The sequence below is a fragment of the Octopus bimaculoides genome, chromosome 1 (assembly GCF_001194135.2).
Source record: "Octopus bimaculoides isolate UCB-OBI-ISO-001 chromosome 1, ASM119413v2, whole genome shotgun sequence".
In the NCBI taxonomy this organism is placed as follows: Eukaryota; Metazoa; Mollusca; class Cephalopoda; order Octopoda; family Octopodidae; genus Octopus; species Octopus bimaculoides.
Genome location: NC_068981.1, coordinates 91,338,222 through 91,344,165, shown reverse-complemented (window position 1 = coordinate 91,344,165; position 5,944 = coordinate 91,338,222).

Genomic DNA, 5,944 nt, shown 5'->3' with positions numbered 1-5,944 from the left:
ATATATATATATATATATATATATATATATATATATATATATATATATATATACATACATACATATATGCATATATATGTGCATGTATATATGTATGCGTGCATTCATATGTGTATTATTTGTGTGTGTACGCTGTAATACCAGAAATTCAGCTTTGTCAAATGCACTTAACTTCCGTATGTTTAAACTAGACATCATGTCTAGGATGGATATGTCTTCTTAATTCCTGAAAAAAGTTCCTTAGTCATTCACGTTGAATATCTAATCCAACACATACATATATATCATTTACTGCACATTCAATGAGATGATGCCAACAGCTGTGTGGATATAGTAACCATTTCATTGACATTATTTGCTAATATCTTTTTTTATTTCTGTTTCCTGTCTTAACTTAAATACTCGATGTTTAACTGTTACACCGTGAGCATCATAGACAAGATGGAAAAAAGAAGAAAAACCAACCACTGAATCTAAATCGCAGCTGGAATCCGATTCCCAGTTGAAAATATATCTTATAAGTTGTTAAAATACTTTATGAACGTTTTAAATAAATGAGCATAAAATATGGGGCAGGAAATATATTTTCACGGCATGGCATTTTGAGATAGAACAATATTAGGATATAATTTTATACGTATTTCTTTATATAAAAAGACTAAACACTTTATTGCAGGTAAAACTTCAAACACAATGACACTAAACAATAAACGACATTTTTTAGATGGTTTGAACGTTTAGGAAATCTTGCTCTCTCTAGAGTCGAAAATAACATTAATTATTCCAATTATTTCCGAAGTCATTCGTTGTTAAGAAACACTTTAAAATTAGTCATTTTCAAATGCCGACTTAGTGATGCAAATCAATATTTATCATACGTTAGATACTCAATTATTTCCGAAAAGTTTCTCTTGCATACACAAAGGATTTTTTTTCCTAATGAGGCTGCTTATTTCTGTTCTTGAAAGTCGGCCGTACTAGTGCACTGCTTCGAAGAGGGGTTTTTTTTTCTATTTATATCGACTGAAGCACAGTATATGCTATTATTTGAGTGCTCTCCAAATAGAGGAAATGTAAACACCACATTGGTTCAAGGGAACAAGATATCACTATTTATCTTACTGTCATTGCATTGACCTTTTTTACTTTTTTTGTTTGGCCATCTCAGTTATGCAGGTATACTACAGACGGGTTTCCATCTGCAAGATACTTTGGTCCGAGAAAATGATAGGGGCATTTGCTCAAAATACTATGCCGTAGGATCGAATATGCATTACTATTAAATGATTCTGTACTTAAGCCTATATTCATAAATAATCACGAAATCACCCAGTTATCTTAAAAGATGTTTCTCTCACCCACGAAAATGTACGATAATGACTTCCAAAACCTGCAAGACATCCATTTACAACATATAAACTCATGTTCACCGTGAACTAAACTGTAACCCTGTGTAATTAGCCTCTGTCCAGACTAAATAGAGTGTATTTTGATTTGTTCAGGTTATTGCCTCTTGCGCATAATTTGTCATTAGCATATGGCTGAGTCGAACTTTAGTCGAGTTCATTCGAATTGCAAACTGGCGTTAGTTGTTTACACATCTACCAATACGATAACAATTAAACTAGACTGGAGGTTATACTAAAATATATAATTAAAACTGACATTTTCTTATATCATTTGTCCCGCTCAATGCTACAACATGGTCCTACTCTAGGCACAACGCCCGTAATTTTTGGGGAGGGGACAACTTGTTTAGATCGACCCCAGTACGCAACTGGTACTTAATTTCCCGACCCCGAAAGGATGAAAGGCAAAGTAGACCTCGGCAGAATTTGAACTCAGAACGTAAAGACAGACGAAATATCGATAAACATTTCGCCCGACGTGCTAACGTTTCTGCCAGCTCGCGACCTTGTAATACTAAAGTAAATAACTAGTCATTTGAAAATAATTTGGCACAACATACGAATGGGACTTTTGGATGTTCTACTGGTATCTACCATACGCTGTTATATTGAAAGGTAAATGCATTCAAATAATTGAATAATTGAAGTCTGCTTCTCCAGATGTATATACACGGATTCTAAATATATATATAAGGTAATATTTTTATATTGCGCATTCGTATTGTAGTAGTATTCATTTTCTTATGTTGTGATTGCTTTGCAATTTCAAATTTTAACTGTGTTTAGTGAATTAATTGATAAGAAGAACTTTCTTGGATACAAGAGGTTCTATTACTATAACAGTATGCAAAAAAGAAATCCAACGAAATTATGAACAAATGTCTGAATTAATAATTCCTGTATATTATGATAAAAACATGAATCTGACAGTTATTTTTTATACCGTTTTAAGCAGAAAATTGATTTTGACAAGTCTTGTGTTCAATTATAATTCTGTTCACATTAAGATGTGATAGGAGTACTAACTCGACTAAAGTTCTTGACCTGTATCTTTAACAGCGATGCTGATGTTTCCCATACATTAAACCAATCTAAATACAAATATTTTTAGTATTAATGTTAAATTTAATATTCACATATAACGTTATCTCATAGCTGAAGAAATGATGATTTTAGATCCAGATCCACCCTGGTTTATAATCAAAGGCAATTAAGTGACAACTGCCATAAAATATTCGAGGCTGTGGATATCCACGATCACATTATTCAACGTATCCACCTCTCTTTACGACAGAAGTATGCTATTTGAAGGAAGTTTGGAAGCGATTTCAACCAAATAGGCGAACTTTTCGTCTCCTGTTTTATTCTTGTTTCTGTTAGTAATAAATGAATAAAAATGGGTTTAATAAAGCACTCTGACAAGAAACTTCCGATCCAAGAAATGAGAGATGGCTGAAATCAGCAGGCAACAGATTAGCTAGAAGATTCTAAAGCCAGACAGGGTGGAATATCACTTTTTCTTTTTACAGTTTTACGAGTTGCATTTAGCATTATATTAATGTTCAATTAGATAATGCTTTATTCGTTAGATTTCCTTTTCCATGCAGCTAATACAGTCTCCTTATAAACCAAAATACTCCGTGAACGTGTTAGGTAGCAAACCTGTTTGTGGTGTCTATTGAAATTATTTGGTATGTGCGTTACTTAATTTGATGTTTTTCCCTAATATTTAGACGTGATTCATAATTGAGAAATAACTATTTTGCTGTATGAATTAGCTTACATGAAACAAAGTTATGTCAAGTAATCACCTATAGCCATGCAAGACGGATACGCTGCTGTTTTAGAAAATAAAAGAAAAACTAAATGAAATTCATTTTCGTGACAAATATATGAATAGCAAAAATATTTCAAATTCATACGCCTCTTCAATATCATTCATTCAGTATGTGCTATTTAGCAAAAGTTATCACAATTAATTCACCTCACCTAAAAAATTTATTTCGTGACATATATCAAATATATTAGAAATCAGCAAAGCATGAGTCTTAATTTGTTTCTTCCCTCCTTTATTTTTCCAGATTCTAAACTTCGCCTAATTTCAGTGTACAAATAAGCATCATGAAAGATGGTATAAAAATCAGCATTTCCTTTATGAGCAGAATAAACTTTTCTTTTTGTGAAAGCATCACGTCAGTGATCTGACAGGTTTTTAAGACTAAAAACATTGCACTTTTTAATTCATGTCTAATAAATTGTGATTGGTGTATTTAGAGGCGAAATTAAAGGCGTGGGTTTATGTTATTTAGCATGTAAAGCAACAAATATTGATTTTATCATCCCACGTTATATTTTTTTTTTTGGGGGGGGGATTCATTCTGAACAATGTTAATATCTATCGTGGGAATAACACAAATGCTATGATGGTAATATACAGCCAAGTTATTGCAGGCAATTTCATGATAAATAAAGAAGAAGTAATTATTTAAAAGAATTTAGAAAAATTGCCTAATTGTATTCAAAAGAAAATATTTTGATAATATTGTATTCAGTGTTATTAATGCTAGCTACGCTCATTTAATCATGTGTGAATGTGCGCATATGAGTCTAAGTTTATGTATGTGTATGTGTGTGCGTGTGTATGCGTGTCTACATATATACAATATATTTTACAGATATAATATACATACATGCACATGCATATATAAATACAATTATATACAAACGCATACACATACGTGTAAACACACACATACACAAACATGGAACTGGTTGTAAAGTTTATAATACACAAATAGGCATGATTTTGTGTTCACACCCATGCACACACAAGCATGCACCCACACACACACACACCTACGCACACACATATCTACAAGCCTAAGTTTATAGATATAAATATACGCAAATATATAAATGTTTGGCTTTAGTTTCATTTTGGAAACAAGAGACTGTTTTATTGTAATGTTATTTTGTAAATATAGTATAAGCATTACTGGTTTTAGTTAACTGATAATTATTATTTAGCTGGTCAACTAATTAATAATTAAACTAATTAATTCCTCGACTGAAGTCAGTCATTGGTACATCAAAGTGTTTTCGTTGCTATTTGTGATCTCACTGAGAATGTTTCTTTGTTACTTCCGGTCCGACCGCGCTAGATCTGAAAATATTTTACGTATCCTTTTTGATACGTTCATAAGTGAGTGTGCGTGTGATGATGTATGTTTGGGCGTAATAGTGCTTTTGTTATGATTTCATTTTTTTACATCATACTTGTATAATCTCTACGTACGTGGCAGAATCTCTGGCCCTGCGTCTAAGCGTACATTTATATTTGCACTTACTTCTGCGCGTGTACACTTATACACATCCTTGCGTAAATTTGCGAATCCATTCATACTGAAGTGCAAACATATGTGTGCACACATTTCCACATATATACATACAAACATATACTTTCATACAGTTGTTTAAATATGCCTTTCTACGTAGTCACACACATGCTTTTATGTATACCCGCCCGTAAGTGTTGATGAAATATATATATATATATACCCGCTGAAATATCGATGTTCCTGAAGTCGTCGTTGATTTTACGATATTTCACACTTATAACTAATAGTGTACAAGAATTGCTCCTAATACAACTACACACAAGGACACATACACACGCACACATGGGCACGCACACACACACTTACACACAAGCACATAAACCACAAGCCGTACCCCCACACACCCCACACACATACTGACGCACTCACTCTCCCAAGTACACTTCAACCATGTATCTACATGGTAACTGAACTGGTGTAATTTAACTTTTATTTTAATTTCAATATGATCCACCTTTCCTCTATGTTCATAGCTCATACCCTTTGTCGTTACGTCACACTTGAATGTTTTTTATGCTGATCAATTCTCCCTCTCGGATATATTACGGGCGATTTTCCCTGTATGAGATGTAGCAGAATATATCTAGTCACCGTCTGTTGGTTTCTTCGTTTGCACTACATTCCTATGTGTGTGTATGTGTGTCTGTCTGTCTGTCTGTCTGTCTGTCTTCTATCTCTGTCACCAAGGATGAAATTAATGTCGTGTTGGCCGCCACAACATTTATTATTGAATTTGATAACAAGCTATGGGTCCGTAAAGATACACCCGACAGTTTTGATGTCATGATGGGAAGTTTTGATTCAGCACTAATCGTTGATTTGGTCGGTATATATATATCCCTTATGAGATGGCTGACCAATTCCCAAACATCAATGGAGGTCTATATCGTGATGATTGTCTACTCTACCTTTAAAATGTTTCAAGCCCAAAATTACAAAGTCTTCTTCTTCTTCTTCTTCTTCTTCTTCTTCTTCTTCTTCTTCTTCTTCTTCTTCTTCTTCTCTACCACCTGCTTCCTTTTCTACTACTGCTGCTTAAACAATCAAAGACAAGAATTCGGAACTATCTCGAACCCACAAGAGAGAGAGACGGACAGAAACAAGGAAAATGCCCCTTGCATTTGAATACTATGGAAA